Source organism: Micropterus dolomieu, linkage group LG06, assembly GCF_021292245.1.
Source record: "Micropterus dolomieu isolate WLL.071019.BEF.003 ecotype Adirondacks linkage group LG06, ASM2129224v1, whole genome shotgun sequence".
Classification (NCBI taxonomy): domain Eukaryota; kingdom Metazoa; phylum Chordata; class Actinopteri; order Centrarchiformes; family Centrarchidae; genus Micropterus; species Micropterus dolomieu.
The window spans coordinates 8849710-8864713 of NC_060155.1; the positions used below are offsets into that span (position 1 = coordinate 8849710).

At 38.7% G+C, this 15004-nt stretch overlaps 1 protein-coding gene across 4 annotated transcripts in view; it reads left to right on the top strand.

Moving 5' to 3' along the window:
- Positions 1-15004, top strand: part of LOC123973153 (netrin-G1-like) — a 71313-nt gene that overhangs the window by 10191 nt on the left and 46118 nt on the right. Inside the window, exon 1 of one of the 4 annotated variants that reach the window (XM_046053056.1) lies at positions 7299-7418. The exons of the other annotated variants lie outside the window; for them this stretch is intronic. The gene's annotated coding sequence lies outside the window, so the exon portion shown is untranslated. Of the gene's footprint in view, positions 1-7298; positions 7419-15004 lie in introns of those variants that run through there. 4 annotated transcript variants of the gene reach the window in all.

Here is a 15004-nt window from a genome sequence, read left to right on the forward strand (position 1 = left end):
CCCCTCGTTGCTCCAGAGGAGTACGACCTCTGACATATTTAGCAATTGTAAGTCACTTTGGATAAAAGCGTCAGTTAAATGAATAAATGACCAGCCTATTGCAGACTGAAAGGTAGGACTGATAACCTCTTTATCCCACTGGCCAATTCTTTTTGAGCTTATAGCCCAAAACCAGTCATCAGCCTCATTAACTCATTCACTACTTCCTACTCTAACAAATACAATAGTGGTTAGAATATATAGTGCACAATATATTAAATAGGAAGTGATTTTAGACACGGCCGGTGTCTGTGGCAAGTCAGATTGAGCATCAGTATCATGAAGAGAGTGTCAATCTCAAGTTGCTAAAATAAACAAGCAGTTCAGAGGTCAAACCAGAAACTGCCATTGCCCCTCTTTGATCCTTGTAACTTTCATTTTTTTGGGGGGGTAATTCACTCATCCATATATTTGTTTGGGGACAGGGAACAGTTGGAGCGTTTAGCTTCCTGTCAACCCTGTGCCCTTGACTCTGTTCTCAACTGGCCCTGCCCAGCACATCATCACTGCACCACTGCGTACCAAGACACCGAGATGACATGCAACATGTCCCCTGACTCCAGGAGAGGGGGGAGTCATCATTTATTCTTTCACTCGCCTGCCACCTCTGTTGTCTCCTGGCTTTTTAATTTGCCTGTCCCTTGTTTTCTGTCAGCTGATGATGCATAATATCCATGCCTTGTTTGAACATGTGGAGGTTGCATGCTCCATAAGAGGTGAGCAATTGACGGATAGAGATATGTCGGCATTATTCCCAGCGATCTGTGGCAGGTTAATTCTTAGAGGGTTGTAAATACAAAGACAGATGAATTATGCATGGCGATATAAAAAAGTGATGGGTTTTGTGGTTCCCCTAGACAGAGTCTTTCTGAGCAGCTTACCATTTGAATTGCATGTTTGCTGTCTGAAATGCGTAAGCATGAGTATTTAATTCTTTTTTAATTATTTTCCAAAGTAGACAGTCTGTTTGAAATATTCTTTCGTAGGTGTATGCAGAATTATTACTTTCACAGCACAAATAATAATACTATTTTCCTTTTGTTGCTATAAACTCAACATACAGAACATCGTCTTTCACTAATACAAATGTTTTAAATCCATATACATTCTCTTACCTCTTCAAGTTCTCTAATATCCATACTGAAAAAAAGGCATTTTATAAGCAATTATCATTCTGTTAAACATATTGTACAGTTCTTATATTTTACACTCACACACAACTTTCAGTCACATATGATGAAACCAAGCTGCCTGGCATGGCAGGTTGTCAAACCCCTGTGTACTTTGATATTATGTTGGCCCACTGTGTTTGATAGGATAAAGTGAAAATTACATATGTTTCCACTTAACACAGCTGGGATTTAATTCTACCCAAATTAGAATGCAGAAAGTAAACACTTGACACTGGCAAGCAATGCTAAAACCCACATATCCAAGGAAGGTGAAATTGTTGAAGATACTGAAAGACGACAATAAAAGCAATCTAGTGTATGCTGTCCAATGCAGTGAGGGATATACTGGGAAAACTAAACAACGCTACACAAACACATGGCTCAAGAGCCAGCTCCTCAGGTCAAGACTGAGCAGTGTACTTCTATTTGAAGGCCAAGGGACACTCTATTGAGGACAACAATCTCCATATTCTGGATAGGAGGATGGTTTGAAAGAGGAGTAAAAGCCATTTACACCAGAGTAGAGAACCCATCTCTCAACGGGGGAGGATGTCTGTGACACCATTTCTCCCCCACCTACAATGCTATCCTTTCATCCCTTGCCAGAAGATAGACCAAACAATCAATGCCAACAACAGTCATTCTGAGTTGGCCTCAGTTGACTCTAATGATCATAACGACTGTCATTACAACAGCCAGGAGCACTAACGAACCAAGTGATATCCATCATCTTAATAACAAACCAATTGGTATCCATCACCTTGATAACAACCAGAGGTTAAATAGCTGGGACATCCTTCCAGTCAGTTTGAAGTGAAGAAGCGTCTTGGATGAGTGGCAAAACATCTTCCTGTATCTTCAACCAAATCCATAAAAAATCTTCACAGACATAAACTTACATGTATTTAATTAAAGTCCAGTTACCAGTCATACCAAGTTTGTCAGGCTGAGCTACGAGGAAACGTGTAGGCCTAATACACAGTACACAGGATATCTAGAATAATCTAGAATTTTCATCCAGTGTTTTAGAGCATCAGCACCAACCCCACCTGAAATAAAGAGAACTTTGCCTAAAATTTTTATGTTAAGTTTATGTTATGTTATTGCATTGTTTTTTCAAGCATCATGGACAACAAGCAGTACCACTATATCCCATAGAAAATGTCACATGTCTATATTTAGTGAGTGAGGTTATTGTTATTGAAACTACCGTACACTGATAAGAAGATGATGCATCAGGATCTGCCTGATTCAGCTCAGAAGGTGACTGATTGATTGATCATATTGTACATTCACTTGGCTGTGATTTATTAGAAGAGCATGTTGCAGTGTCAAGGAAATAACAAGTTGGGAAAAGTAAAGACAAATAGCTTTGTCATAATTAAGTGGTGATGTGTGACAAAAGAAAATCACAGCAGCATGTCAGACGCCAGGCTGAAGTCTGATTATCACCTGCTGGAGTTCAATGTACCTATTTAACAGCTGGACTTGTATCATCAAGGACTGCGATCAGACTGATACTTCCATCAGATGACTGGTGCAGCTATGAAAAAAACATGGCTTCATCCTAACATAATTTCCAATTAACATAAAATTGGGACCCTCTTCATTTGATTAAGACAGTTGTATTTTTACACAAAGTTGGCCTAATGTAGTTTGAAGTTTATATATGAAAATGAACAAACTGGAAGCAAACTGACTACATATGTACTTTTCATCTCTTTTCAAATTATACATCAACAAATTTTACATAAGATATTTAATAATTTTTCTTCCCTTTAGGTTTGAATTTTAAAGCAGGGTGACAGAGTCAAATCTCTTTAGCATTTTCTGCTCGAGGACCCAAATTGCAGGAGATAAGATGATATTTTGGAAAGATTCAAAGGAATCCTCTTAGCTCACGATATGACTCAGCTTCCTTTCTTCCCATAGTCCAGCCAAATTTAACTAATTTTCTGTAGACTCACATGCCAAGGCATTTTTGCCGCTTGCCTGGCAAAGGCATAACTGTAATAACAGTATGAATGTTTCATCTGTGAATCATCATGTTTGTCTTACACCTCAGTACACAGGAAACAATTAGTTATTTCAGTGTGCGTGGTGCCTGTACCAATGAGTACCAACAAGACAGTACTTCTTAGAGTGCAACAGTAGTTCAGAGCTTTTAATAAAGTAATTTCCAAGTGATGATGTTGTTGTGGTAACTGATGGGCCTCAGTTAGTTTGAGATTGAACACTTCTTCTTATAACACCCCTAACCCCTAACCTATAACATGCACTTTATGTGCTCTTCTTCTATCTCCTTACAATTCTCTTGTATTGACTGCACTATTTGTGAACTCTTACTTTTCCCCCTAGGAGCTAATAGCTCTTACTAGGATCTATTGTCACTCGGAGATCTCTTACTTTATTGAAGCTTGTATGTTGTTGCTCAAATGTAAGTTGCTTTGGATAAAAGTGTCAAATGAGTGTATTTAAATGTAATAAGAGGGTAAAGCGATGACAGTCCAATCTCTAATTGTATAAATTTAAGACATTCATTCACCAATAAATTGAATTATTTCCTATTCAGTATCATTTTCTGCTTGAAAAGCTGAATGGGATTCTTGTAAAAGATATAGTAATTGAATTATGCAAAAGCTATTTGGCAGGCTGGGTCTTTGTTGCTGCCCAAAAAAACTCAACTTGGCTCACCCATCTGCCAAAGGTTTTTTAGATATTTTTTTTTCTTTGCAGGGATGTGCATGTGCATGTGAAGGACTTCCCCTCCCTCAAGACACTGTCTGCTATAATTTTGGTCAGACTGAGAAGTGTCAAGCAATCAAGCAGTGATCTCTCATGGGAGAGGAACACTGAAAGCTTTAACCTCAAAATTCTGTGTTGGTGGGAAGACAGCTGATTTACAACAACAGCCTTTTTAAAAATGCCACATTCACCAATTTAACATAATTCAGAAAACTGGCAAATACAGACTAGAATACTGTAGGGAGACACAAGTATATAGTCTCTTTTCAGTTGCCTAGTGCCAACACCGTTAAAGCAGTCTTATTTCTAAAATAAGTGAATGTAAATGTAAAATTGACAGGGATTTTGAGGGAGTTATGTACTGTATTCCCTTTGCTCCGTGTGTCTGTGCAGTGTCTCCAGCTATAAAAGAGCCAAAGTGGGAGCAGAAATTCCTGGTTCTGTTACAGAAGTAAGAAAATCTCATTCAAAATCATATTGTCATTTCTAATAATTCCTAAAAATTAGAAATCCAACCTGAAAGAAAGATTCTACTCAGTAGTGCGTTGTGTGGTTACTTTATGAGTAAAGGCATGTCGGAAAAATGTCCTTAGGCGAGAGTGTTGATGAATATTATGGGCATGCATTAAACAAAGTTCCCGTGCTGAGACAGTAAATTTTCCTGGGAGCTGCTGTTTTTTGAATGTCAAAAATGTATAATTGTATAACTTTCTTAAAATCACGAAGGTTTCATTTTCTGAAAGCAAGTGGTGTAGAAGATGCAAATCGATCTTAGAATATAAGCAACAGCTTTTCAAAAAGGCAGATGAAAGAAACGCTGAATGAGAGCTTGCATTTAGTTACAGAAGAATAGCAACAGAGGCTAGCCCAGAGGTCAGGTGTAGCAAAGGCACATTTACACTCCTGAAAATCCCCCAAAAGTGTTGCAGGTATATTTATTTATTTACTGTCTCTGTGTGACGGAAGCCAGCGAGGCTGTGCAGTTAGAAAACCTCACTCCCCAACACCTTAAGAAATGCACTGGCAACTGACGCTAGTGCCCATGGGTTTTACCCTCCTCGTCGGCGTGTCCGCCTCCCGTACCCGAGGTTGCGGGTTCGAGTCAGGACCGTGCAGTACGTTCTTGGGAGCAGTCGGTTACATTTGGACAGAACCAAGCTAGCTGTTTCACCCTGTTTCCAGTCTTGATGCTAAGCTAGGCTAAAGACATCCTAGCTGCTGCTCTTTACTTAACGTATAGACATGGCATTGATATTGATCTTCTCATCTGACTCTTGGAAAGAAAGCAAATAAGTGTATTTCTTAAAATGTTGAACTATGCCTTGAACATGTTAATGTATACAGCACACTGATTTACCTGTAAAATCTCTAGAAGTCTAAACACAGTCTGTGATTTTGAAAAGGTCACGCATCACATGGCAGAATTTTATGTTTTAGTGTCCATTTTTATTTTTTTATTTTTTTTAATTATGAACTGAGTCAAAGCGTAAATACTTGAAAGAGAGAAATAATGGCGAAATGAGAGGCAACTCTTGTGACCTACCTCCCCTTAGGATACCCAGCCATCATGTTGTCAGGCCATATCGATCTCTGAGAAAGAGTGAAAGAGACTGTGCTGTAGAGAGTGAGGGGAGAGAGGTAGGGAGGAGAGTAGAGAAGGGAAGAATGTTTGTTTCCAGAAGGGGCTGATGTGATTTTATCATGCTCAGTGAAAGGGTGACATTTCAGTAATGCTTTATTCCTCACTTTGGCATTTCAAATTAATAAAAGCCTCTAATAACTATGCAGATTGAAAAGATGGAGGATAAGTTGACACACAATGAGCTAACACACTGAACAATGCAGCAATTTCACTCTCGCTGTCTCTCGTTCTTTCTTTCGCTCTCTCAATTTCATCCCAGTTTCTATCAATTTCTCTGCGATGACCCCTGCATCTCATTGTAAAGAGTCTGTGTCCTTTGATTTTCTTCATTGAGAGAGCACGTAGAATCCCTCAGTGGCAGATTTCCATGTGTTTTAAAGCTGCTTATATGAAACTAGCAGGAGTCAAAATCAATAATGCAATGATTTTAGAATAGTTTATCATTGTCAGGGTGGAGGCTTTCTGGGGGTAACAAATGGATTACATTTTCATTTTCATTTTGTTTTAACTTGTTTCAAACTATATGGCCTATTAGGAGTGAAACAGATCTGGCATTGTGCAAATAATTCTGGGTTTCAAAGTAAATTGTTGCACACTTGATGTGACAGATGTCAATCAAGATTTAGAACGCACAGAAGTCTGGTGGATTAGCAAAGGTCACCTACCCTTACTGAGGGCATGGCCTTTTGTATTAGGGCATTTAGGCAATTAAGATCTAGGACTTTCTCCATGTACACAAAAGGCCTATTTCTCTCAAATATTGTTCACAAATCTGTAAAAAACTGTGTTAGTGGGCACTTGTCCTTTGCCGAGATAATCCATCCACCTCACAGGTGTGGTATATCAAGATGCTGATTAGACAGCATGGGTATTGCACAGGTGTGCCTTAGGCTGGTCACAATAAAAGGCCACTCGAAAATGTGCCTGTGTTGTATGTGTAATGCTGTTTAAAATATGTAATTATGAGAAATGCTGTGCACTATGATCAAATCAGAAACAATGACATATGACCGGTATAAAGATTTTTCACACAGCTCAAGCAGAGACAACAACCTACAACCCTGTTAGTGTCATGCTCTATCTCTACAGGATCAAAAGAGATGTGTTTATTTTACAAACAAATGTCTGCCTGAGTTAAGTATTCTGTCTATAGTATCTTGACAAGAGAGATATAATTTTTTACCACACAAGCAAGCAGTGTTTTATCGAGCAGGCTGCTTTGTAATACGGAGTGCCGCAAAAAAGAGAGAGAGATCTACCAAAGAGAATTAAACATCCCCTCATTATAGAAATGTTAAAGCTTTTCATTGAATCCTGACATCAGAAGGGAATCTAATCCCACACACAACCAAGCTCACACACACAGAAAGACACAGCCACACACACACTAATGCACAGGGAAATATTAAGGTTAGGTATACATATGTAAACAAGTACACACAAAAACAACAAATGCACATGTACAAATTACTTTGTATGTTTACATATGGAGAATTGAATTAAAAAATTTTATACACACAAGAAAATACACACACAAAAGCCCCCCACCACCACCATCCCCCATGATAATAAGGTGGTGTTAAATTTACCCCAGTGGGACTCTGCCACATGGGACAGATAATGAGGCCAGGTGTTAATTAATGTGGAGTGCATTTCCCGTCGTCTGCAGACGCCCCGTGAATCCCAATCATGGCTGCGGCCCTCGATCGTGGCACGGTTGATTTGCCAAGCAGTGCACTTCAAAAGGCCAGACTGGTTGTGCTGCAGTCCTCAAAGGGACTGCTGTGGCGAGGGCTACGTTCCAAAGGGCGGAGTGCTTGGTATGTGGCAAATCGAAACACAAGCGGCGGGAGAAGTTAGTGTTTTTGTTTTGATCAGATGCCAGCACCGATATCAAGTTACAGCCATCACTTCTACACCCTCTGATCTGCTGTTTACTTAACCACCTGATGCATATGTTTTCAATTTCACACCGCCTCACACATGATACTTAAAGGAACATGGTGATGTGTCTTTGTAAATTTTACCTATTAGTAAAATTTTTTAATACAGTCTTTACCGTTTAAGATTATTCTATGTGATTTTTTTTCCACAGTTCCAAGCAGCCATTGGTTTCTATTAATTTCTGTACAATTTGAAAATCAATTGGCAGACTCTTTAAATCTCTACTGTTAACTACTACAAGTATGACTATTACTACTATTACTAGGACATTACAGCTGGATTTCAGGACGGGGCTGAAGGTAAAAGCATGGGGACAGCTTCTTCAGTGCAACTTAGTCCACATTAATGACCATCTCAAAAGCTGAAAAACAACTGCAACAACAACAAATGAAATACATCACTTCACTCTCTTCTCAGCTATGGCGTATTGCTCTGTCAGCCTGAACAACATGTAATTTGTGTGTTATGTGTTTGCCATCTAAAAACACACATTTTAAATATAAAGGGAATCTACAAACAAGGGAAATATCCAGTATCTCCTGATAAAAAGGAAACTTTATTCTGTGTGAGAGAGATATTCTATTTATTCTTCAATCACAGTGTGACCCTCAAAAATTTTCCTGGGAACCCCAAGGTTGGCAATCCGTGGCTACAGCTGCTGGTTTGTGCTATTTTTCATGCTATACAGAAAAGAAAGCAAGCGAATGGTTGCCTGGAATAATTAAATAAAAGAAACACATTGATATGCCTTTCAGAATATTTTGCTGTGATTTCTAGTAAATGGGTTAAAACTAGTGCTGGGCAACGATTACATTTTTTAATCGCGATTAATCACATGATTTTCTTGCGTTGTTACGCAAAAAATTTAATAATGAATTCTAAAGTAGTGCACTTTTAATTTAAATGTACTGCTATATACACAAAAGTGCAATAACATGTGGTTTGCAAACACTTTAAACAAATAAGGTGCTTTTTACCAGCAGTATTCCCTTTACACAGTAGTAATAAAATATTTCTTGTAAATCTCAACTTAAACATTAATGTAATCAAATCAAATATTAAACCAAAGCTATTTGCCACTGCCAGGGCATTATCTTTTATCTAGCTTGTTACAAGTTACCATCAGAGTCCAGTTTTCTTGTTTTTTTTCTGAACAGGTATCAGCAGAAACATTTTTCTTTTATAAGTTGTAGCGACAAGCGGGTGTGTTCCTGTGAAACTGTGGCAGTTGTGCTCGCCAGCTGGCAAAATTGAATTGCCTTGAACTTTTTTTACGTGACACAAATCATTAGAAGAGAGACTGATCCTCGCTGTTTGAGAGTTTCCAGAATCTATTACTGTTTACTAAAAAGGACATCAACAGCAGGGAATTTGCATGGCAAACTAGATGTAGGCTTATCAGGTAAAGTTATGTAGCCAATAATTTTAACTTCAGTTAAATAGGTTACAGCTGTGTAGCACACAGAAGCCGTTGCCATGGTTACTATAAATAGAGCATCTGCCGTTCAATCGCGGAGTGCTGTCTCCCTTTCTGTTTACCAAAGAGAACCTGCAGGGCCAAGCGACTACGTTTTAAGGACGTTCCTAAGATCGACATCTTCCCCAATAATAATCAGCATGCAGTGTGTAGCTATTCACTTCACTATGGCATTTGATCGCTTGTCTTGCTTATGTTTGTCTACTTCTCCCACACGCTGTATCCAACCTAGTCTGCTGAAGCCTTTATACGCTTGTTTGGGTGAGTGATTTGCAGGCTGATCAACATCCCACCCCTCCTGTGACCCATGGTTTGACTGCATGTGTATTCAGAGCCAGTGAGCAACGGACTTTCAAAATAATGATAATAATAATAAAAAACTGTTAACATGAGAGAAAATAATTGTTGTAAACAACGTTTAAACAAGTAACGTGTAACGTGTAAACAAGTCCAGCCCTAGTTAAAACATACGAAACCACTGGCAAACGTTAACACGCCCGAATGTCAGGGTTGATTTTTAGGCAATGGTTTACATGTTCTGACCGTTTAGGTTATCAAACTATCATGAAAGATAGTGTTTCTTTAACGTGCCTGATATTAAATTGCCATTATCAGTTATCAGGTGAGAGACGTTCATAACCCTCAAACCTCAGATATGATATGATGGAGCACTCACAGGTCAGATGAGCAATCCTCCTACCCTTCATTCCTCTGAAGGTCAGAAGAAGAGAAAAGCCTGGCTCTGTTGTGAGCCACTGCTGGCCCTGACTGCAGGTCATTAAAGCTCTATTGAGTTTCTGCCAAAGCTCTGACTCTCCCAATATCTCACCATGACTCATCTCAGCCGTCAGGGCTTATAGGAAGTCCTGAAAGGATCAACACCTAGTCTCTGTGTTCACTATGCACTTGAGCATTACCTCTTCTAAAAAGCCGACCTAGATCTACCATGATATCATTCTTTTTGGCCAGTACTCTGTGTATCACAACAAACGTATCATCCTCGGTTATATAGAGGAACCATGTGAACCATGTACAGGGCAAAGAGAGCTTGCCTTTTTGCACTGATTGAAAGTTGAGAATTTATTGTGGTCTCTGATGGGCATCTTGTGAAGTGGTGCTTCAGCGCGAATCATCATCATTTTTGTGATCCCGGATCAACTCCCTGAACACTGAATCACATGCCAGTGATATCACCAAGCTGTCATTTGTCAAATTCTCTTCCTCTGGTGCGCTCCATGAATGAGGATGGGCATCCGGAGGTGTGATAGAGGGGGTTTGGGCCAGCGACAGGTCTGCAGGTGTCATGCGGCAGGTTAGGAGGTGTAAGGCCGAGCAGGATAATGGGCTGATTAATCCAGCAACACCTCAGGTCCAAAGGGAGAGACTTCTCTCACAGTCACAGAGGCTCTGTAGCGAGGAAGTTACTGAGGGCTCAGCACAAACTATGAAAGTACACACAGGTCACAGATACATTAATGTTGCATTACTGCATGGTTCACATTGCAGCGCTACCTCAAATGCCATATGTAAAGGGAAATTCTGGTAAAAAAAACAATGTTTGTCTTATTTTCATAGTTGTTTTGGCCATCGTCATTGTTGGTAATAACAAGATTTTAATTGCGGAGATTGGGGAATGCAGTGACAATGTCAACAACAAAATCCAAAAGACCAAGCAGTCAGATGATCATATACAGTAGGTTAAAGGTTAGCTTAACAAAGGTTAGCTTAACTTATTTGGAAGAGAAAATTAAGTGAATGGTAAACTAATTACCATTACCAATTACCCACAGTTAGACTTCCTCAGTTTTATCTTTGACCTGTGAAACACAGTTCCTGGCCTTTAAGGGATTGTTATTATCTACATAAACTGTTGGGTGTGGAAACCGTGTTGAAATGAAAACCCAAAATAAGTTGTGGGATGTCTAGGGTCTTTAGTAATTTAAATCCTACTTATCATTTTAAAAAGTTTACAGAACTGTGTCTACTGCACCTGTTAAGCCCTGACCTGCCCTGTACACTGTGGATAGATCAATTTTCACGCGAAACAAAAGAGAAATCCGTGTCTGATCCTAGTATTATGTTATCCTATGCATGCCACACACCTCCGTGAAGCTAGGAGGCTCATCTAGAATCTCAAACCAACCATTTTTATCCATACCGAAGACACATCAAACACCAAGCATCTTAATGAGCTTATATCACAACATAAATCGCTTTGCAATCACTGTACATGACTGCAGTTATTGCCATCCAGATATCTCTCATCTCCTCCAACATCTCAGTCTAACCACTCTAAAGAAAGCTGAAAGCTCAGCTCCAGCTGTGATTAGCTGAGTAACTCATATCACTCAAATCACCAAACTCACAGAGTTATTAGCTGGATAACAATAACAACAAACATAAATGCTGACAAAAATAATTCAAAATACCAAACAATTCATCTGCTCAAGACAAAGAGATAGAGCCCACTACCAGCCCTGTAGCATGATCCGTTCTCAAGTTACGGGCCTGTAAAGTATGGTAGTGCTTTTGCTCACAGACATGTTGATGAATATTCACTGTTTTTATCAATATTTCAATGTTTTGGAAGCATTATGTTATTTGGAATGTGGTTGTATGGACAGAAATAGTGTTTTGAAGAAAACTCCAGTGAACATATAAACAGTAAATATGACCAAAACATGGACATTCGCCTGGTATATTTTGTAACTGTTTCTTTTCATTAAATTTACAGTTACAGCTGTATTTCAGGTGTATTAGAAGATATTCTGTTGCATTATAGTGAGTTGGATGATGGTTTTGATGATGATATTGCTATGAAAATACACATTTTATACCAGGCAAGGATGAAAATATTATTTTGTCCTTGATTGCATCTCCAGAATTATTTATCTAGGCCAAAAGGTTGAGGAGTTATTCCAGATTCATTTTGGGTATTATTTTAGGCGTTTTTCCTAGAAATAGGAGGAAATAGCAGGTAGCTACCATTAACTTAAATAATCCCTGCAAGGCTACAGAGCTGCATGTGGCTTGTACAGTCCAGCATCTTAATTATTATCGTTATCAACTTCAGATTCCCAAAAAACACCTGTGCATTGCCATAATCTTAAACAAACATCTCCTCCAGCCATACAGTATTTATTTTTTGGAAATGAGGTGGGAAATTTGGTGGAAACTCTAGCATAAGAACTAATAAAAAATTTAATGATTCTTTGATTGACTCTCTTTGATTAGTTAGGCTTTAATTGCTGCAACTAACAAACTGTGTTTTATAATTATTACACCCTTCCAGAGTTTCTGACTGGATTTCTGTGCAATTTATATACAGAATGATCTCTTTATATGCTCTGGGCCTCTGTTTATACTCAAAATAAATTTCCCCCAGGGCTGTTTGGTAACTGATAGCACAATATTTCTTCTTTTTTCCTGATAACGGTACATCAGTCAAATAAAGTCAGGCCAAAATTCAGTACTAAGCAAAATAGTTTGTCCCAGAGTGATTTACATAGAAACAATGCAGTGAGCATATCTCAAACATTAAGTTAAAATGAGGTGAAAAGACAAGCTTTCCTTAAAGGGTAACTTATTCCTTATCCTTATTTTCCCGTGTTTTGTGTCTATGTGACTAAATGAGATAAAATATTTTTAAACTGTTTCAGTAATGAGCAAGTGCGCTGCAGTGGGCAGCAGCAAAACAGGGCTGTAACATAATCCTTGCGGGCAATTCACCCCATCAAAGTATGTCCACTGAAGTGCTTGTTTTTACCACTGACAGGCTCAGATTGTTATTAGAAGTGTCTGACAATATTGTGGAACATCCCTACAAATACACCTTTTTTTAAAGCATTAGATCCTTTTTTGATTAACCAGGAACAGTCACTGTATCGCTTGCAAAGCCACCAGACTCCATTGATAAAACAGTAATTTTACCTCGCTAAACACAGGAGTTGCTGGTCTACCCCTGCCTCGGTCGGATAGTTTGTTTGTGTTATTGTGTGACTTTGATGTTTAAAAGGGTTAAAAACACCAAAGTCACATAATAACACAAACTAACCGATCGAGGCAGTGGTGGACCAGAGGGCACAATTGCCTGCAAGGATTGTTTGCAGCCCTGTTTTGCTGCGGCCATCTGCAGCTCGCTCAATACTAGACCAGTTTCAAAAAATGTTGTCTCAATTTGTCACATAGGCGCAAGAAAAAGGGAAAATAGCAGCTTGAAAACTACCAAAGTTACCCTTTAAGGGAGATGGCTTGACTAGAAAACTATGGTAAGTTAAATCTGTGGTCAGCGCTTTAAGTCCAGAAATCTGTCAGCTAAACTGATTAGTTGGATTGCCTGCACCCATTCTTCAACAGGAGCTGTCATTGACCAGGGAATTTATCTGCCGAGCCATATCTTGTGTCAAAAGGCACATCAACAGGTTGCGATTTTTCAGTATCATTGGCCATATGTCCCTTTTTTAAACATCTGCCTCACATCACATCATCATGTTTGTGCGCATGTCAGTGTGTTTAGTGTTTGCGTGGATTCTTGTATGATGTGGGTATTTCCAAATTTTTTTATGGTTACTTTGTGGGTGTTGTCATTGCAGCCCATTTAAGAGAGAAAACATTCATTGCTGTACTTTTGATTGATTATTGTGTCAATATTTGATAATATTATATCAAAGATTTTATTGATATAATTGGTGTACAACATTTATTCTGTGCCATGTTGTTTGTTCTGTCACGGTCCGTTGATTCCCATAATAGAAACCTCAATAAACTATTGAACACAACCATGAAATTACATTTAAATATCCACTGAGCCTTCATGACAGTCTGAAGAGATGAATGTCCCGCTTTGTATTCCAGTGAATGACATTTGAATGCACACTCCCAGCTGCAAGTATCGGTCTCTCTCTCTCTCTCTCTTCCTTGTTCTCTTGCTCTCCTACTGTGTGACACCCTGATATTGGATTGACCTTATAGGCTGCAGAGATCAGGACATTATTAGCCGCAACCAGCATTAAGCCACTGCCCCCGGATGGATCATATAGCATTGATAGAAACCAGCTGGGCTCAGTTACACAGCAACCATGGTGGCAATAGAGATGTCAGCAATACCAATAAAAGGTGGGCCATTAGAAGCCCTTGCAGCGCTGTATGTAATGTCAATAGGTGTGGAAATAGGAAGACTATCTGTCTGTTGTAACATGCTAATGGGGACCCTTTCAACATACACATAGAATAAAATAATTATAACAATAAGCAGAATATGTAGGATAAAAGCATCGTGGTTTTGAATAAAATGTTATTAGAGAGGTGACACTAAAACAGGGAAAGATAGTTTGTAACATAGACTTCCTCTCATAAAATTTTAGTCTCCCAGTCCAAGTTGAGATAACCCTGATGACACCACCATTACATCATTTGGGTTATTTTCTTCGACTTCAGAAAGCTGCTCCAGAGCCACACAACATATTTAACAACTGCTTTTGCAAGCTGAGTGGGACTCCTCATAACAAGTAAACAGGTCTTTATGTTAGGAGTGCCTGTCATGCAATTATGATATAACACAATATAACTGCATAAAGTAGCATGGAATAATGGCATAGGTATCATAGAGTAAAATTATTAGACATATATATTGTCATATAGTTGGATGACTAGTAATTCTGTGATATGATATCCAACTAGTATAACAATAATGAAAAACATCAGTAAGTGTAATCAAATCAGCAAGCTGCTTTCATCAAAACATCAAAATACAGATTCACAGTATTTCAAACACAAATAAATGCATTTCTCAATAATATAATTACATCAGCCTGGTACATTTAGTTAAAAGTGACACCACGATAACCTTTAACCTCAATAATAATCCAGGCTAAATTATACTTTCATGGCAACAATTCTTTTGTAAGGGCAGGTCAAATTTTTCAATTGGTCGATATCTCATTTTGGTACAGAACTCCTGTTTCTTTTTAATTCTCTGCTGACTAT